At 30.2% G+C, this 22501-nt stretch overlaps 1 protein-coding gene across 2 annotated transcripts in view; it reads right to left on the reverse strand.

The window, feature by feature from the left end:
- The window catches only part of LOC130450358 (uncharacterized), a 133281-nt gene that overhangs the window by 49769 nt on the left and 61011 nt on the right, over positions 1-22501 (reverse strand). The window lies entirely within an intron of this gene.

Consider the following 22501-nt stretch of genomic DNA (forward strand, 5'->3'; position numbering starts at 1 on the left):
AATAGCAGTAGCATAGCAGTTTCGCGATTTAAAAAGTTTGATTCCATACTTCAATACTTGCGGGACCCAGACTTTAAAACATTAAAACCGTGTAGAAAATATTTATATACATATTTATTTATAAAATATTTATTTTTAAGTATAAAATTAAAATAATCTCAGAATAGGGGAAATATTAGATAAAACCTTCACAGCTTTCTGAAAAATACTGACAGATTGATAGACCTGCGGGGCCCTGTGCGATCGCACAGCTCGCACATGCCTGGCGCCGCCACTGCTGAAAATTATTCATTGAGTAAGACCTCACTTTCCATTATTCCTTTCTTAATAAGCTCAAAATGGCTCTCTGCGATAAGATGGACGGTAGTGTTCATCGGTCAGTGTCGGATTAAGATTTATAGGGCGCGGGGCTAAAATAATGACGAGGACCGCTTAAGGAATTCGGAAACTCGGAAAAATTAAAAAAATAATATCAACACGTTAGATCGGTATCAAAGCAAGAAAAAATACAGAATGTTTTCCAAATGATGGGGTTTTTTTGTATCTGAGGCCCGGGACTATAGCCCCCCGAAGCCCCTAGCTTAATCCGATCCAGTTATCGGTGGATCTTTTATGTAGATCACTGAATTACATCTGGGTTCGATTCCTACTTTATAGTTCATTTCTCTATTTACTCTCTGTATCATTACAAACTGCGTTGGCTACAAAAACAGTCACTTTTTTATATTACAGCCACTACCACAAATTTTACTCCTTTATGATATGCATTCCAAATTTTAAAGGAAGCGCCAAGTATTATTACAGACAAAATACGAAATAAAATCACTCTGGGAGCTCATTCTTTGAGTTATATTTTCTATCTCGACATACTTCATTTCATCTAAATTTATACCATACCCTTTGTCTTCACCAGCGCCATTGTGGAAAGTTTTCGAACTGTTATTTATCGTATATAGCTGGACATGTTTTCAGCGTTTCTCCTTTAAAAGATTCTTCTCCAGCTCTCTACCATTCATAATTTCAACCCATAAAATGTGCGTTCCATTTTTAGCTTTGGTCTAATACGTCCGTGTCCTTTTCACGTTAGTTTAAGGGGTAATTAGAGTAGAATCCTTCACCAATGATAGTTATTTGGTACATCTTAGAAAAGGTCATTATTAACGCTTTGGCCCAATAAAGTGGGTCATAACACAATTTAGAAAGTCCTATTAAGATGTTTGACTGCGTTGAATGTTAGTTAAATGTCTTTTGGTCTCGTATAGATTGATAAATAGCGTCACCAGACATGACAATGAGACCCATTTTACTGCATCTTGGATTTTAATAACGTCAGAAGATTGAAATTCATTAGCGTCTACCGCTATATGCTTAACTACACTTTAAGTTTATAAATATCATCATTTCCTTTTTCGAGTTTTCAATAATTTTAGTTATATTTTCTAGGAAGTTCTTAAATTGTGAAAAAATGTTTCAATTTAATTGTCCATGGCTCGCGTATATTTCTATCGTGATATGGATCATTATTTACCTTCCACAAACACACCTTGTCCTGTTTAATGATAAATGGATAAAAGCAGACTTGTCTATCCGCTGCCAAATGGATGCAAGGCTCTTTACGATCAAATAACATTCTATTTGGTTATATACGAAGAAATCGTATGATGTCGCAGTACCATGAGTGGTTGGGTTGAGGAAACAAACAAAAAGGCCAAGTTTATGCCACTACTGGGACATCCAGCTTCGACGTATCTGAATTAGACCATGAATAGACTAGGATTCTTAACCCGCCCTTGGCCAAGCCAATGATCATCCAAGCTAGGATAAAGAATAGCTAACCCAGCCTTGGCCACGTTAGTGATTATCCAAGACTGTATAACCCATCCTTGGCTGTTTAATGTGGGGTCCTTCCTCATCGTTATCACTCGAAATGTCTACGAAGCCTGCTTTACAACCTTGACTCCGCGTTCCACATAGTTGCACCAAGCCTTGGCCAGCTTGGCCCCGAATTAATGAAACGAATTGTTAAAAATGTCCAGAAACACCGTGTTATATCTGGTTTATTTGAAAAAAATGATTAAAAATGTTTAATATGTAAACTCTTGTTATTGCCAGTCTATATTTGTATCTAGTTAAAATTAATTAGTTTCGTTATAATCATTTGGAGTAATATTATTGACAATATAACAGCTTCTATCGTTGTGTTGTTTATCAAGCTGCAAGATAAAATATCAATTCCTTGCCTAGTGGAAAGTCCCGCACGCTTCTTATTTGCATTTTAATATCCCAGATGCTGTTGTGGAGTAATTAGTTGTATAAACAAGGGGTTTATTAAATTTATGGCGAAACAATTATTCACTCTACCGGCTGACAGCATCATTAGGATGTAATTAATTATGTTTCATACTCTTGGTTACGTTTTTAAGATTCTGGAAGCTCTGTACAACATTTTTTTTTATTCAAATAATGAGTTTTTCCATAATGGAATACTTTTTAGGAAATAAACTGTACATAGGAGAATTTTGGCACAAATAGAACGTTAGAAGATTAGGCTGCTTTGCTGTCTTAATTGTCTAACGTCATCTTGAGCCTATCTAAAATCTATAAACATGTAGGTGTGGTCCCCACAGAAAAAGTTCAAGGTGACTGATCCACGTCTTCCAATCCATCTTCCTACAAACTGGTTATCCAGAAACCGTCAAACATTAAACGCATAATGTGGTGGTGCACAATCTTGTTGGAACCAAATACTGGAAAGTATTCCTTATTATTTGAATCGGGAAATGCTGCTATTACATCCGGAAGCACTGCCATACTAAGATGTTCCAAATAGCACTCAAGTGTTAAATTATCACGAAAGAAATAAGAACCAATAAATGTTCCTCAAAAGATACCTAACCAAAAAGTAATTTATGGGGGTGCTGCGTGTTTTGTACGAGTTCAGTGGGGATGTTTCCGAGACCAGTAGCGACAATTGTATCGATTTACTATTTTGCATTTTGTCCGGATTATCTTCCGAGAGTTCTTTGTATGGGTGCAGATTTTTTAAAAACTTTATCACAAACAACTGATCAATATTTAGTTGTGAGAAAATTTTTATAGTTGCGATAGGGTTGTTTTTTAAGACTTTGAAGCATCCCTCTGCTGGAGCAATTGGAGGTGATTCGTTGATTACATCTTATAGCATATGTTTCTTCATGACAAGAAATTAGACCACAAACAAAACACCGAAAGAAAAGGAAGAAAGACTCAATGAAAAAAAACTCAACCCCACGTCTTACATCCATAAGGATAGAGACATAAGGATTAAGTAAGTTAATAAGTAATAATAAAATTGGTATTGTGCTGATTGTAAGACAATGACAAACAGTTATTTTATCAAAAAATTGAAAGAATTAATAAAAACAGATATACTAGGTAAATTTGATAGTTTGATAGTATTAGGAATGGTTTGGAGGATTGCTGACAGCCCTGAATATATAAGGGATTGGGGTTGAAAATGCAACTGACAAATTAGACACTTGGTAGTTCAAGCAAACTACATCCAAAGTAGCTGACAGCTTGGTTAATACAGAGAGCTGTACGTCGATGTCTAAATCGCTTACAGATTTATCAAGGGATTTCATTTTAAATCCCAAAGCCCCATAACTTATATGCTAAGGGCTGCCAGCGACCCTCCAAACCATTCCTAACAACACTCAATCAATAGTCTCTATCACTTGACTAGAATTATGTGGTTTTTTCATAATTTCAAATTCAATTTTATTTTGTTTTTTATTCTTTCAGTTTTACGAGACATTTTTTTCAAAGCCGAACGGAAATATATTTCGAAATAATTCAAAACTCGACTGGTATATGATTGTGAGATAGGAAAATACGCATTCACCAAAAATGTTTGAAATTGACATTCGAAAGATTGCATGAATGGAATCAACCATTAAATTATTTTATAAAACAGTCAAGGTCGTTTCTTAAATAAATGAAATTTTATTTTAGATCATTTCAAACGGAGATAACAAATTTTAAAACATTATGGTTCATAAATTAATGAAAACATGTTTACAAATTTATCAACTACAGGATGATCTCGGAAACTTTAATTTTAATGAGTATTATTAAATTAAGGTTTGTAGAAAAAATATTACATATTTACACGCAATTAAAATTGTTTCCAGACAAATAATAAATTTATAAATTGTTTCAGAGAAAACTTCATCGGAATTTAAAGAATTTAAAATAAATTTCAATATCTTATATTTGAAATATGACAAACTAAATGTTTACTAATATTTGCTAACAATTTCGCAAGTTTAATATGTAATAAATGCATAATAATTATTAATTTCAAAAATACTTTACGGTAAATTGATAGTACACGTGGATAGAAATAGGTAAATACAATTCTAAAGCCGGTATCATACGAGGCGCACAATGCCCTCTAATGTTGTCATATTTTCATTTCTTTAGGTAATTTTAGATAAGGTCTATGCTTCGTCCAATGTTCAGCGAACTGTTGGTGCAACTGTTGAACGCATCGTGTACTTGCAACACTGCATCCAGCCTTCCTTCCAACGTTGGAACGCGAATGTTGGCGTCAACGTCGTGTAGAATCGGCTTTAGACTGTTTAAAATAAGTTTATTAATTTTTTTTCTTATTTATATATAACAAAAAAACCACAGTGAAAGATTTTTCGGATCTCATGCATGAATTTTACTATTTTTTTCATAGAATCGTCTTCTAACGGCCATTATCTAACCCGGGTTTTCGAACTGCACTTTTCCATTAAGAATATTTTACAGATACACTGTACTAGAAAACAGTAAACTTAGAGAAATATGAAAATATTCATCTGAAACGTCCCTTTTAGTTAATTTTCTCCAATGCAGACATAAATACCGTACCTCTCGCGGCATTCATTTAATCGAACATTAAAATTTCCTTACTTAAACTTTATATTTGATATAACCCTACAGGAAAAAGTCCATAGATGTTGAATCGGGACTACGTGGAGGCCAACTTATGTTACCTCACCTGGAGATCATTTTCTAGGAAACGTGTGTGAAACTGCTCCGTCTTGTTGGAACCATGTTCTTTTGTTTTAACCCTTAAAGTTTCGCAGTTCAGGCACGAAGAAATCGTCTAACAATAATTCCTCGCACATACCATCTTTAAGCGAATGTAGGAGTTTCTGTTGTTTGTATTTTGGTTTGGTTACACTCCAGTAGCGACAATTTTGCTTATTGTTGTGTCCATCAAGATGAAAATGAGTTTCATCCAAAAACAAGATGTTAGTAAACGTTGGAAAGCGCCCAATCATCCGGTTTTCGAAGTCGAGCCAAATCCTGACTAATTTATGAACATTTTAGTTTCAGGATTGCGACAAATAAAACACCGAAGTGAATTCTTCTCAATATGTATTCCAAGCTTTCGAATACTTATGTATCCATTACCTGAGACTGAAATTAAGGTCAAAGTATAATGTTCTTTCTTCTAAAAAAATTATCAAACACATAAGTAGTAGTCAAAAATCAATATTCGAATTGACGCTTGACATAAATATTGAACTTATTGATTCTGGTTCCTATTCAAATGGTTATTGTTTTCCATTGGTTAGATTATGAATGACATTAAAATTTTATAGGTTAGATCAGGCTAGGTCATTAAATATTCATTGATTAAATTATGAATTACATTTATATAAGTTAGATTAAGTTAGGTCGTTGTCAAAACTTTGGCAGATTCATAATCCATAGAATGACCTTTATAGAAAACGTGAAAGGCAATGGAGCATCTGTCTGGATATAATTTGCTGTCACTTTAGGAGAAATTATCTGATTGGTGGTTGACCTCTTAAATTAACAAATGTATTTTTTATCATAATTTAAACAAGGAATTTCATAAACTATGCTGGGCAATACGCATTGATGTGTCAAATTTTGTTTGTAAGTTACTTTCAAATTATTTGAAGAGTCCGGAAACTTTAGGCGTAACTAATTTTATATATGGTAAGGGTGTATAAATAGGTAAGATATTGCTGTCAAAATTAGTATTGCTCTTCCGCATCAGATTGAATTTAATTCCTGAATAAAAATCTTCACGCAGCCCGTCTATAACCTAGATTAAAGGTATTGATTCGATGTACTTTAGTTAGATGTTCGGCAGGTGATAATAACGAAGCAAATTGATAATTTTTCAAATAGAATGCGCAATGAAATTACATGTAATTGCATATTAATTACCTGATAGTTTATATTGGATAAGAAATTGAAAAATTCTGTACTTAGAATTAGTTTTCTTAATAATGCTGACACATTTTTAAAAGGTGACATTGATGTTTTCTGGATCATGTTTGAAAAGATCACAAATATTCTAGAACAAAACACTAGTGAGTAATTGAATTGGTTAATTTACATTACATACATCAGTAAATTCATGAATTTTGAAAATAATAATAACCAGAAAAGTATACTTTGCAAGTTTGCCAACAATCACAACATACAATTTATAATACGTCTAAATATTGTTCGATAAAATCGGCTAAGCATGATTCAACATTATTAAAATACTACGAAGGTAGCAACAGTCCAGTAAATGTTATTTATTTCACTTGCCAAGAATTTCCTGCACTGCAGCAGGTGTAGAATAATTTTTAGAAAGTTATTTATATGTATTTTGATAAAAGACATCGTCTCGTTTTAGAAAAAACTTTTCATTAATAAATACATGATTGTTTAAAACGGCGTTCGTAAAATGTGCAACGAAAACAGAATTTTTTTTCTCACACGGCGGAGGACCACAAAGGAAACGCTGATAAAGCAGTAACGTAATGAAATTCGAGATTCTGTACATAAATTTGTATCAAAAATGTCGAATTTGTTATAATTCAACTTACTTTTTATCGTTTTTTCAGTTATACAGTGTGGGTTAAAGAACACAAATGAAAAATTTATCAGAAGCGTGACCTAAGCGGATTTGCATTTCCACTTGTAAAAGAAATATCCACGCATAAATTAGATATCTTATTTATGTGTTTTTTTATTTATTCAACAACATCCTTGTCGGTTGTTATATAAGTTACATAACATACATATTAATAAACCAAAAACCTAACAATTAAGGAATAATTTGAAAAAATATATCTCAGTAGAAAAGAAAAGTAGATTAAATTGATTGCAGATATTTTAAAACAAAAATCTCCTACCACGAGAATGAAAATGTAATTTTATTTTATAATAAAATGCGTCTTAAAAGTGAAAACTGAAATTATCATTCATATTAGTTTTGTCAAATTAAAAATCAATTCCGAATCAGTTGGTAACCATTTTAGAATCGCTTTAATGCGCATTATTGATTACGAACTTATTCAGAATGTTGATTGATGAAAGGCATATGGATTAAGTTTACAATTCACTACGGATATGGCAAAAAACTCAAATTAGAGTCTCTAAACGAGAAGATAAGTCTTTGTACTGACATACAAAGATACTGATATACAAAGATATAACTGTTTCTTTTCGTATTTGATAGAAACTTTTAGAAACTTTGGTTTCGTTGAAGTTAAGTGATCCATTAGTTTCCATTTTCTTCCTATCCTGTGTTTTTTTTATTTCATATCATCCTATTCCTTATTATTTCCGTGCCGTTTTTTTTATTTTATCCAGCTTCTCATCGGTCTCCCTTTTTTCTTCTTGTGTGTTTGCTAAGAGGCTTTTTTTCAAAAAGGAAACTTGAAATAGCAGAAAAACACCATCTTATCTTTGAAATTTTCTATATTTTAATTACAGTTACATACTTTAGTGTCAAATATCAATACGACTAAGTTTTCTTCAAATACACACATATGCATAAAACCAAGAAAAAAAAATTAACTGAAATAAAATTCTTGTTGTAATTTATATCGATATTGTAATAGTTAATTGCTTTTCTTATTTGTTAATGATTTTTATCCATAATGGGAAATGTAAACGACGCAATTTGAGTGTAAACAGTTGGATTAATCTGTATTAAGTAGTCGTCAATGAATCAATTCAAAAACTTGTTAAGAAGAAAAATATGATTCACTCAGTTCGATTTATACCCGCTAGTAAATTAGTTTTATTGATACATATTGTTACGAACTCCTCCACTGTCATAGACCGTGATGTCGGTCCCGTTCTATTTTGTTAATTGAATCTAAAGTTACATTTCCTTGAAGGTATCTATATGGTATTGTTTTTATAACATGTTTACATTGTAGTGCGACTGTTTTTATATGTACAATTTCTAAAAAAGCCTTTTTATTTTTTTAAAGGAAAATTAGAGATTTCGAACATTCTGGATAGTGTATATAAACGAGGTCTAGCAGCCCTAGTAGTGAGTATATAATTAGATGGCATAATGAACGAATCGGAATAGTGAAAAGTAAACGGTGTATTTAAATAAATTAGTGTTTCGTGATAAGTGTTGGTGTGTTTAGTGTACAAATAAATTTCGTGAGTAAGATAATACGTCGGTATAAATTCACAATATTTTTCCAGCTTGGTTATTGGGTTTTTTTTTCTTTTTTTATAATATATTTCCTAATTATTTTAGAAACGAAAAGAATACAATAGATTTCTGTTGGCGTAACTAGTTTTTCTTTAAATATTTGATACGTTTTTCTCAATACAAATAACGAGAAACGTAAGTGTGCCAAAAAATGACCAAATGCGAAACATTATTCGTATACAATTTATACAACTTGTTTTCAAACGAATCGCACCAACGTGATTCAATATTTTCAAAATAATTCCTAAATAACAGCTGAGTTAAACAATGTTAAATGATAATATTGTTTATAACACTTCACTTGCCAAGAATTTCTTTTCCTATATAACAGGTGTGAAATAAAAGGATTTATTGTGTTTTATAAAAAAAAAAGATTAAATTTAAAAGACATCGTTTTGTTAATATTTAAAAATATTAAAGGCCAAGTTTATATCTGGACTGGATATCAATCGCCAGCATCCAATTTGACAGGCTTAAATTCTATTTTTATGAATGAGAGAGTAATAAAACTTAATTTCTAATGCAAAACATAGTACGGTTATTTTAAATATTATTAAAGAATAATCTAAAACATTTTCATAAATCTATCTGACCGGTCTTCTATAAACTGTACAGAATAATTGAGAAAGGTTTGGACAGGCCAAAAGCCCTGTGTAATAAAAGTTACATAGGATTGTTTTCAATTTAAAGTTAGAAATTTTGTTTCAATTCCAGAAATCTCTTCTCAACAAAATTGTAAATCTACGAGTTATGAAACAAGAGTAATGTTGATGTTTCAACTATCACGTAAAGCTTCAGGAAAATTTTCGACAGTTGATAAAGTTTATTCCATGTTTCGAAATGGTGAAGATTACTCTTTTTAAGTCAAAAACTCAACGTTAAATGTCTTTCTACAAAATATGATCTGTACGAACACTTGATCAAGACTAAAACTCTCTGTTAGATCTAACCATATGTTAACCACACATCAGCCTTGTCTCTACGTTTCCTTCTATATTTCTATGAGTGGTATACGAGGACGGTCCCTGGCCTGACCTAGAGATGGCGGTAGTTACTTGGAAAGTACCACGGTATTATCTATGCACAAGATGGGTGCCGCGTTTGCTCACAATAGAAGAAAAACAACGTCGTGAAGATGTTTCCATCGACTGTTTAGTTTTATTTTTCAAAAATAAAGCCGTTTCATAACTTTGTATGTAATGTGGATCCATAATTTCACACCCTAAACAAAAGAACAAACAAAACAATGAATAGGAGGAACCGGCTCCAAAGAAGGCGAAGAACGTTTCATCTATAGGCAAGGTCATGGCGACAGTTTGTTGTGATGCGCTTGGGATAATTTTCATTGACTATCTTGAGAAAGGAAAAACTATCAATGGCGAGTATTATGCGATTTTTTTGTAACGTTTAAGCGGAAAAATAAGCAAAAACGGACGCTTTTGGCTAAGAAGATCGTGTTAGACAATACACCAGCCAAAATTAATGAAATAAAATTTGAATTGCTACCCTATTCGTCAAATTTAGCCCCCTAGGATTATTTTCTGTTTCCAAACTCGGTGGCTAAATATTTTCCAACAATGAAGAGGTAATGTTGGCAGTTAATCGCTGGTAAAAGTGTATGGAGCTAAAGGGTGAATATTTTGAGAAATAAATACAGTTTTTCGCAAAAATTTTTGTGTTTTCTTTGTTGGCGCAGGTACTTCTCGGATCATCCTCGTAGATATATTGTTTTGGTGACCGACAGTGGTTTACTGACTAATTTATTTATCAACAAATATTTTTTTAGTAGATTCCATGAAACCCGTAGCAATATAATCATATAAAATCCTAGTACGTGTATTTGTGAAGATTTAGGATTAAGTAATACAGAAAAAGCAGCGGAAACAGTTAAGTGTTTCGGAGCTGTTTATCTTCATAATCGTGTAACCGTGTATTTTCATTTGTATGGTAGTTTTTTCTCTCACCGCGTATTGTTTACCTCTAATTATAAAACCGTACCACATAGTATTTTTTTAGTTCTAAATAGTTCTCAGTACATTTTATTTTGAAATAATTGGTTGCAAATTTAATTAATTTTTATTTTAATAAACAAAGAACTGAAATGAAACGAGAGAAGCAATATCTATGCAAATATCTTACAGAGTTTTGATGGAATAAATTATTTTATAGAAATTTGGGTTCAATCACCTTTGTTAACCTTAAATTTAAATGAACTATAGAATTAGAAGTTGCGGAAACATTAGAAATCATTAAGTGAATAATACTGAACAGGAAACAAATTAACAAAACAACAAACAGAAAAATATGCAGGAAATCTATAAAAAATCCGATATCTACCTAAACAATTATAAATAAGTTGAGTGTAGGAAAAATAAGTAACTGCCAAGAAACCATAGACTTGTAGCCGCCACTTTCAAATGAGACATTAATCAGAACAGTTGAACTTTTACCAAATAGACTTAAGTAACCCCAGCCTTGGTAACAATTAATTGAACTTGACAAACCAAAAATAAAAAATGTATCGTCATTATCAGTCAAATGTAAATCTGGTTTATACACGTCATTTTCACACTATTATTCAACAGGTGCTAATAAACGGAAAATTATTATTTTATCCGTCAGATAATACTATCAAAAGGTGAAATTAATGGCCATTAAATAGATCCAATAGTGTAGCAAGCAACAACAAAACCGTGGAGCTTACATTTATTAAGTTTTAATCGCAAAATTCTAAATAAACTCAGAAACAGAAACCTTTTTATTTTGAAATTTCTTTTTCTTTTTTATCGAATGTTAGAACTTAGTCCTGTGTTTGCATCAATGGTTGTCTAGCTGCAGCTGCGATGATGAAGACCAGCTTTCATACTATCTTGTAGGTGGTTGTCCTGTTGGTCGGGATGTATTCCGTTTGTCAACCTATCGTCTGACATTCTGTCCATGTGGTCTGTCCATCCTTTTCGCCATCTCACTACATCCTGGATGTCACACTTCTCACTTATTTCATCATTTATCTTGTGGTCAAATAATGTGAATAGTTCTTAAAAGTCGCTTAGTTATGGTGTTCTTTGCTCTGGTCTCTATCTCGTATGTCATTACAGGTCTTGTATATTCTGACTTTGCTCCTGGTAGTCGTATATTTAAAATTTGTTCTACAAAAAAATTGCGCCAGCAAGAATCTCGAAACCTTTTGTATGTTATTAAAGTAGATCTATACTTAATAACTATACAATAATCCCCCTGATCCATTCACAATAAAACATTCGCAAAGAAATCATTATAATTTTCCAATATCATCCATTAAGTTTAACAAATATTCCTCATAGTTCTTCTAGTATTTCTAATAGGTCTCCAAACAACAAGTTAAACCTCTTCAAATTACCGATTTATGTGATATATGACTATTCATTCATTCAGACAAGAATTGCGATCTATAATTGAGGAATTAATAAAAGAAGCAATAAAAATAGGACCACAAAGAACTATAGGAAAACAAAAACTATAATAATTCAACAGGAGCATCTAAGAATTGCAGTGGAACAGACTTCTCTAGAAGAAGTAACCGAATATACTTTCTCAGGCGAATTCATTAAGAGAATCAAACTTAAGAAATGTAATTACTAATCAGATTGACGTAAGCATCATTCGGAAAATTACCATATACACTACAAATTAAAAGTTTTTGCCCACCCCATAATCCATTCATAAAATTTCAAAATAATACTCTAATTTCTCTTTCATATTGTCTAGCGAAGTGTCTAACAAACAAAAAATAATAGTGTCTGTTGTTTGTTCACTTTATACGAGCGCATGTTTATATTTTTGTCGGCGAGTGCGACAAGTTAAAACTTGCAACTTTCTGATTTGTTAATTATACTTTAAATGTGAATTATTTCCTCCGTGTTTATGATTGTAGTTTAGACCCAGTTAATTCTGGCAGACATAAGAAAATACTGTGATTTATACTTCTCGAACCAAGACATTTTTGTGACGTTCGTTTCCGTTCTAGCAAAATCAGACTTGTAAGTTTTGAAATGGTTAAAACCGAGGAACTATCGATTAAATCAAGTTATTTAATCGCAAGCATTGATACTACTGTACCTTTGCTATCGAATTAAAAATAGTTCGACGTACAGTGGACTATAACGTAAAAAAATATCCACCAGTAGCACCACAGCTACTAATGATAAACGTATTTTATTGATCAGTGAACGGACTCAGAGGTAGTAGCTCTGATCAATGGACCTCTGCCTCTGAGTACTTCTACAATAGTGAAAACGAGATTTAGAGAAGCTGACATTTCTGGAAGGGTGGCAGACGTCAAAATAAAATTAAAGGGCTGCAATGGGCTAAAGAAGAAAAAATTACACGAATGAAGAATGAGAGACGTGGAGTGATGAGTAAAAATGGATTTTTTGGGTATAAAAAAAGTGTTTTTGTGCAATTCAAAAAGAAAACGGATATTAGATCCATGTCTAATCCTAATTGTAAAACACGGCACAGGCTCGCTGACGGTTTGGAGATGTTTTGGAAGAAGGACGATTGGACAAGTGGGAATTCGCAGGAAATACCTTAGGATAAAAAGATATAAGATATTTAGACACTGAAAACTGTGGGACTACAAAAGAAAGACCGTAAATGCGTTGCTCTGAGCAAAAATGGACGCAACTCTTCCAAAATAGAAGAGCGGAGTAAGAAAGAGAAGGTATTTATTCAAAAATGGACGTATGAGGCTGTCTAAGTAAATAGACAGGTGTTCCACTGTATCACCTGTTCACTACATCATATAATACTGCGGATTTCCCTAAAGTATCCACCTAATATTTAATTCATTTAAATTAAACTATTTAATCACTACACGTTTTTCGATAAGATCCATTTTGATACTGAGATGGAACACCCTCTAATGTAGGAAAGTTTCAGCACACGTTCCATTTGTCAGTTTCTAGAATGAGTCTATACATGATAAATTACAATATAATGCAATAAAAAATGATTATTTAGATTAACAAATGGAAAATACAGATCATTTCATAATGAATATTGGCGAAACATGCATTCATATGATTATTATTTTTGTTATGCCCTTGACATTAAAGATAAAAACAATTTTCTATGATATTAAGTTGTGCAATTATAAATTACTAACAACTCTTGAAAATTAACATTTATGTTCTTTCTCATTAAATCTACAACCTGCATCAACTAGTTTATTAACTATTGAGAATCAATAGAATCCATATTAGGTCACACAATTTGCTTACTGTTTTCTAAATCTCATGAAACTGATAATAAATTATAAAAAACAAATCTCAATAAACCACAATCCTCATTCAATTAATTCCATGATGATTTCAAGTTCGGAATATATATTCAAAATAGTATACTTTGGTGTTTGATTTGCCACATTCCCACAAATAAAATGTATATATTTCGTATTGATTTATCTTGATTTTGGGTCCCTTTTGATAGGAAATCAGCTCAAAATAACAGGTAAAATTTTATTTTTCAACCTATTTCGGTCTTTATCAATATATTTTGATAAATACCGTTTTTTGGGATAGTCATAGGATTGTGTTTATGGACTGTCTTCAAAAAAATAGGACAATAACAAGAGATTAGTACGCATCATAGCTTGATAAGGTGAATGGTCTCATAAATGAAAATTGCGATTGAACCATAAGACATAAATTACTTTAAAAAATATAAAGATGAATAATTTTTTTACTTAGCACATCAAAGATCTTTCTAACTAGTGATTTATTAACAAAAAATATTGTTTTTTAAAAATTATATAAACATTTTATGCAAAATTATCCAAAAAAAAGCCGAAGGACAACAAACTAATTGATAAGCCATCTGATTTTAACCAAATATTAAGCTTTGTATCATCACATGATAGGAAAATTTGTTGACACTAGTTATTTTTAATAATTGTTTACCAAATTTCGGTTAATTACATTTCTTATTAGATACAGACGATTTCACCAATTATTTTGCACTATCAGTCTCGCAGTTTGTTTACTTCCAACGACAACAGACTCATTTATTTTTACGTCAGAATTAGCGACCTTGCTTATTTTTATGTTATGCTACCTTCGAATTTTTATCTCGACCGTCTGTAAATACAAGGAACTGTAAGGAAGTAACATTCAACATTAATATAACAGCAGTGGGTCGACCTCATCGATAATTTTGGAGTTCGTCCGACAGGATTTGGGAACCGAGCATAAATATGACGAATGATGATATTGGGCATGCATCTATCCCTTGGTATTGGTACCAATTTTGTACAGGAATAACAGCAAATTCCTTGTCAAAACATTTTAGAACAACCACCAAAAGACACTTTATGTTATCTGGTAAGTGAAGGTTCATAGTTGAATTGTGGATGTTGAGGGATTGTTAGACCTTCTGATAGGCCCTATTTGAAACTACCAAAGGCCGATCTCGTTCGAGAATCCATTCCTGCACTTTCACTGTAATAGCAACACTTTTGGCTACGCCAACAGTGGGTTCTGGGTCCATCGGTGGATATGCTAATTCTAATCAGGCGAGTTAATCAGTCTCGTCGGTTCTCTTGTTGTCTGAGTGACTTGGTACTCAAATGGAAACAAGATCATACCGTTTCAGCCGTTGTAGCTTGTATGCCAGTACTCCTTTATGATCAGATTGAGATTACTATGTGCGATATTCAGAACATTTGCTAATGTTTCTTTAGACTAACTGACACCTCACACAAGGAATTCCAAGTTGCCTTCTTTTGAGAATCCCAAATTACTCTTTTTTAAAATTTTAAAATTTCCTAACGACCTGCAATTACCTTATCGTATCCGATATACCTGGTAGCACTTTCCACAGGAGCCCCAGGAAGAAATTTTTCAAATCGAATATCGACTCTAGAGAAACTATGCTGCTCCTAGATAAGCATACTTTTTATGCATCTATTGTACAAACAATTTTGATGTTTCAAGATATGTTCTTCACTTCATGTTTTTCCTCGCACATAATGCAGAACCAACTCTCAGTCTTTTGTTTTATTCACATAGATTCTTTTCTATTCTTCGTCAGGTTTTTGTTCCTTATGCCTTCTGGTCGATTTTCTTTCTTGAATTTCTTATTCTTTATGTATTTTTTCAGCTTGCGAATGTCTCTCGAGATAGACGTTTTTTATATCGTCTACATTTTTTAAATCGAATCGTTTATTCACTAGTTCAGGACTCACACGTCCTGAACTAATTCTCCCACATATGAGGTTTTTCTTAACGACCTGCAATCAACCTAATCCTATCCGATATATCTGGTAGCACTTTCCTCGAACCCATGGGAGACATTTTTCGAACCAAATATTGCCGAATCAATTGTTCATCCAACATTGCAGCTAACGTCTCTAGAATCAGGTCTTAGTCGAGTGTAGTCATGGTGCTCCTAGATGTTAGGAACGCACGGTTATATTGACTAAAGAGCATCCATTGGAAATACTTTTGACTTTTTAACTTTACGATCTGTTCTTCATGTTTTCCTCACACATAATGCAGAACTAACTTTCTTTTGTCAGTTGCACAAACTCTAGTTTCTTGTTTTATTGGCATATGTTCTTTCCCATTGTTTTTCTTCTATTTTTCATCAATTTTTTGGTTTCTTATGCCTTCTGGTCGTTTTCTTTCTTGAATTTCTTGTTCTTCATGTATTTTTCTAAATTAAGATTGTCTCTCGAGATAGAAGTTGAATTATTTTTAATATCGTCTCCATTTTTTAAATCGAGTCGTTTATTTCGTTGTATTTTATGTTGAAGTAGTCTAAATCATTTGGATCTGGAAGAAGCAACTCTCACGTCCTGAATAAATTCGTCATCTCCGTCACTGGAGTGAATCCGAATATTTAAAAGACGTTGGTTAGCACGCCCATGACCCTGACATTTTACATTATTGTATAACACATAATTTTCCTTGAACTACTACTGTGTTAGCTATGTGAAAAATGAGATACACGATAATAAAAATAAAATTTCCAGAAATTATTATTTTTCGATCACAAACAAAAATAAATTGATGAATATTAAAAATACTTTATCTGTAACCAACGTCACCAGATATTTTTAAGTATCAAAAGTATTAGGCCAGGTATCAGTCGATTTCCCGTGGAATTTTGATAATCAAGATCGATTCTCATGAAAATTGGTATGAAGGTAGTATTTATAATCTTCTTCATAATCTATCGTGAGCCGTAAAGTTGGTAGTTTTAGAGTTATTAACGATTGAAACTGCTTATTTTTCCTTGAAAAAACTCATGTTTTTTACCGTTTTTTATGAATAACTTGAAAAGTTTCCATTTTATCAGCATTTTATCAAAAATGTACCTAGTAAAAAAATGAAGAGATTCGTTTTTTAAGGATCTCTGCAAATTCAAAAATAACTGAGTTATTGCTCGTGAAAGGATGACTATTATTAAATTAAAAATTAAAAACGTTTAACCTCAAACAACTTTTTTAAAATGAGCACTGTCAAAAATATTCTGCATAAGAGTCGTCTGATTTATAACAAAAATAAGGTTTTTTTTGAAATAAATGTAATAACTTTACCCTCGGTTTAATTACCACCCTAATTGAAATTAATCGTGATCCACTTTGATATGATCCATGTGATTAAATTGACTACTGCATTTCCGTAATCTTGAAGAAAAAATTACTTTTTCTTAAATAAATCAAAAACTATTCATGTTATGAGAAAATGTTTCAAATATTTATTGTAGAGTTTTTCCTGCCAAAAATTTTGAGTTTCTTGAAATATATGTATCATAAAAATTGAAGGAGAAACGATAGTTCAAAGTTTATGCTAATGCAACCCCTTTGAGCTGCACCCTTTTGGAAACCGGGGGTTGAAAAAAGTTTTAATTGATATAACGTTGAAGTAATTGGAATCCCCTAGCCTAAATGTTTCTAGCTTGAAAATTGAGCGAATTATTGTCGAAAAATCAACTGCTTTTTTTTCAAAATTTTTATTATTTCTATAAAACAATTTCAACTGCAACTTTGAAATTTTTGAAAAAGCAACACTAGTTGAAAATACTGACAAAATATTTCAATTCAATATAAATACACTTTTGAATAATTTTAAATTGTAATAGAATCGTTAAGATTATTTTTTAACTTTTCTAATGATTAGGGGATGATTTGGAGGTCCCCTATAAAATGCTTTTTTAAAAATGTTTCTAGCTTGAAAATTGTGCGAATTATTGTCGAAAAATCAACTGCTTTTTTTTCAAAATTTTTATTATTTCTGTAATCAACTGCAACTTTGAAATTTTTGAAAAAGCAACACTAGTTGAAAATACTGACAAAATATTTCAATTCAATATAAATACACTTTTGAATAATTTTAAATTGTAATAGAATCGTTAAGATTATTTTTTAACTTTTTTTATGATAAGAGGATGATTTGGAAGTCCCCTAGAAAATGCTTTTTTAAAAATGTTTCTAGCTTGAAAATTGAGCGAATTATTGTCGAAAAATCAACTGCTTTTTTTCAAAATTTTTATTATTTCTGTAATCAACTGCAACTTTGAAATTTTTGAAAAAGCAACACTAGTTGAAAATACTGACAAAATATTTCAATTCAATATAAATACACTTTTGAATAATTTTAAATTGTAATAGAATCGTTAAGATTATTTTTTAACTTTTCTTATGATTAGGGGATGATTTGGAGGTCCCCTATAAAATCCTTTTTAAAAATGTTTCTAGCTTGAAAATTGAGCGAATTATTGTCGAAAAATCTGCTTTTTTTTCAAAATTTTTATTATTTCTATAAAACAATTTCAACTGCAACGTTGATATTTTTGAAAAAGCAACACTAGTTGAAAATTCTGACGACATATTTCAATTCAATATAAATACACTTTTGAATAATTTTAAATTGTAATAGAATCGTTAAGATTATTTTTTAACTTTTCTTATGATTAGGGGATGATTTGGAGGTCCCCTATAAAATCCTTTTTAAAAATGTTTCTAGCTTGAAAATTGAGCGAATTATTGTCGAAAAATCTGCTTTTTTTTCAAAATTTTTATTATTTCTATAAAACAATTTCAACTGCAACGTTGATATTTTTGAAAAAGCAACACTAGTTGAAAATTCTGACGACATATTTCAATTCAATATAAATACACTTTTGAATAATTTTAAATTGTAATAGAATCGTTAAGATTATTTTTTAACTTTTCTTATGATTAGGGGATGATTTGGAGGTCCCCTATAAAATGCTTTTTTAAAAATGTTTCTAGCTTGAAAATTGTGCGAATTATTGTCGAAAAATCAACTGCTTTTTTTTCAAAATTTTTATTATTTCTGTAATCAACTGCAACTTTGAAATTTTTGAAAAAGCAACACTAGTTGAAAATACTGACAAAATATTTCAATTCAATATAAATACACTTTTGAATAATTTTAAATTGTAATAGAATCGTTAAGATTATTTTTTAACTTTTTTTATGATAAGAGGATGATTTGGAAGTCCCCTATAAAATGCTTTTTTAAAAATGTTTCTAGCTTGAAAATTGAGCGAATTATTGTCGAAAAATCAACTGCTTTTTTTCAAAATTTTTATTATTTCTGTAATCAACTGCAACTTTGAAATTTTTGAAAAAGCAACACTAGTTGAAAATACTGACAAAATATTTCAATTCAATATAAATACACTTTTGAATAATTTTAAATTGTAATAGAATCGTTAAGATTATTTTTTAACTTTTTTTATGATAAGAGGATGATTTGGAAGTCCCCTATAAAATGCTTTTTTAAAAATGTTTCTAGCTTGAAAATTGAGCGAATTATTGTCGAAAAATCAACTGCTTTTTTTCAAAATTTTTATTATTTCTGTAATCAACTGCAACTTTGAAATTTTTGAAAAAGCAACACTAGTTGAAAATACTGACAAAATATTTCAATTCAATATAAATACACTTTTGAATAATTTTAAATTGTAATAGAATCGTTAAGATTATTTTTTAACTTTTTTTATGATAAGAGGATGATTTGGAAGTCCCCTATAAAATGCTTTTTTAAAAATGTTTCTAGCTTGAAAATTGAGCGAATTATTGTCGAAAAATCAACTGCTTTTTTTCAAAATTTTTATTATTTCTGTAATCAACTGCAACTTTGAAATTTTTGAAAAAGCAACACTAGTTGAAAATACTGACAAAATATTTCAATTCAATATAAATACACTTTTGAATAATTTTAAATTGTAATAGAATTGTTAAGATTATTTTTTAACTTTTCTTATGATTAGGGGATGATTTGGAGGTCCCCTATAAAATCCTTTTTAAAAATGTTTCTAGCTTGAAAATTGAGCGAATTATTGTCGAAAAATCTGCTTTTTTTTCAAAATTTTTATTATTTCTATAAAACAATTTCAACTGCAACGTTGATATTTTTGAAAAAGCAACACTAGTTGAAAATACTGACAAAATATTTCAATTCAATATAAATACACTTTTGAATAATTTTAAATTGTAATAGAATCGTTAAGATTATTTTTTAACTTTTCTTATGATTAGGGGATGATTTGGAGGTCCCCTATAAAATGCTTTTTTAAAAATGTTTCTAGCTTGAAAATTGTGCGAATTATTGTCGAAAAATCAACTGCTTTTTTTTCAAAATTTTTATTATTTCTGTAATCAACTGCAACTTTGAAATTTTTGAAAAAGCAACACTAGTTGAAAATACTGACAAAATATTTCAATTCAATATAAATACACTTTTGAATAATTTTAAATTGTAATAGAATCGTTAAGATTATTTTTTAACTTTTTTTATGATAAGAGGATGATTTGGAAGTCCCCTATAAAATGCTTTTTTAAAAATGTTTCTAGCTTGAAAATTGAGCGAATTATTGTCGAAAAATCAACTGCTTTTTTTCAAAATTTTTATTATTTCTGTAATCAACTGCAACTTTGAAATTTTTGAAAAAGCAACACTAGTTGAAAATACTGACAAAATATTTCAATTCAATATAAATACACTTTTGAATAATTTTAAATTGTAATAGAATCGTTAAGATTATTTTTTAACTTTTTTTATGATAAGAGGATGATTTGGAAGTCCCCTATAAAATGCTTTTTTAAAAATGTTTCTAGCTTGAAAATTGAGCGAATTATTGTCGAAAAATCAACTGCTTTTTTTCAAAATTTTTATTATTTCTGTAATCAACTGCAACTTTGAAATTTTTGAAAAAGCAACACTAGTTGAAAATACTGACAAAATATTTCAATTCAATATAAATACACTTTTGAATAATTTTAAATTGTAATAGAATCGTTAAGATTATTTTTTAACTTTTTTTATGATAAGAGGATGATTTGGAAGTCCCCTATAAAATGCTTTTTTAAAAATGTTTCTAGCTTGAAAATTGAGCGAATTATTGTCGAAAAATCAACTGCTTTTTTTCAAAATTTTTATTATTTCTGTAATCAACTGCAACTTTGAAATTTTTGAAAAAGCAACACTAGTTGAAAATACTGACAAAATATTTCAATTCAATATAAATACACTTTTGAATAATTTTAAATTGTAATAGAATTGTTAAGATTATTTTTTAACTTTTCTTATGATTAGGGGATGATTTGGAGGTCCCCTATAAAATCCTTTTTAAAAATGTTTCTAGCTTGAAAATTGAGCGAATTATTGTCGAAAAATCTGCTTTTTTTTCAAAATTTTTATTATTTCTATAAAACAATTTCAACTGCAACGTTGATATTTTTGAAAAAGCAACACTAGTTGAAAATTCTGACGACATATTTCAATTCAATATAAATACACTTTTGAATAATTTTAAATTGTAATAGAATCGTTAAGATTATTTTTTAACTTTTCTTATGATTAGGGGATGATTTGGAGGTCCCCTATAAAATGCTTTTTTAAAAATGTTTCTAGCTTGAAAATTGTGCGAATTATTGTCGAAAAATCAACTGCTTTTTTTTCAAAATTTTTATTATTTCTGTAATCAACTGCAACTTTGAAATTTTTGAAAAAGCAACACTAGTTGAAAATACTGACAAAATATTTCAATTCAATATAAATACACTTTTGAATAATTTTAAATTGTAATAGAATCGTTAAGATTATTTTTTAACTTTTCTTATGATTAGGGGATGATTTGGAGGTCCCCTATAAAATGCTTTTTTAAAAATGTTTCTAGCTTGAAAATTGAGCGAATTATTGTCGAAAAATCAACTGCTTTTTTTCAAAATTTTTATTATTTCTGTAATCAACTGCAACTTTGAAATTTTTGAAAAAGCAACACTAGTTGAAAATACTGACAAAATATTTCAATTCAATATAAATACACTTTTGAATAATTTTAAATTGTAATAGAATTGTTAAGATTATTTTTTAACTTTTCTTATGATTAGGGGATGATTTGGAGGTCCCCTATAAAATCCTTTTTAAAAATGTTTCTAGCTTGAAAATTGAGCGAATTATTGTCGAAAAATCTGCTTTTTTTTCAAAATTTTTATTATTTCTATAAAACAATTTCAACTGCAACGTTGATATTTTTGAAAAAGCAACACTAGTTGAAAATTCGGACGACATATTTCACTTCAATATAAATACACTTTTGAATAATTTTAAATTGTAATAGAATCGTTAAGATTATTTTTTAACTTATCTTATGATTAGGGGATGATTTGGAGGTCCCCTATAAAATGCTTTTTTAAAAATGTTTCTAGCTTGAAAATTGTGCGAATTATTGTCGAAAAATCAACTGCTTTTTTTTCAAAATTTTTATTATTTCTATAAAACAATTTCAACTGCAACGTTGATATTTTTGAAAAAGCAACACTAGTTAAAAATTCTGACGAAATATTTCAATTCAATATAAATACACTTTTGAATAATTTTAAATTGTAATAGAATCGTTAAGATTATTTTTTAACTTTTTTTATGATAAGAGGATGATTTGGAAGTCCCCTAGAAAATGCTT

This window comes from Diorhabda sublineata, chromosome 11 (genome assembly GCF_026230105.1).
Source record: "Diorhabda sublineata isolate icDioSubl1.1 chromosome 11, icDioSubl1.1, whole genome shotgun sequence".
NCBI lineage: Eukaryota > Metazoa > Arthropoda > Insecta > Coleoptera > Chrysomelidae > Diorhabda > Diorhabda sublineata.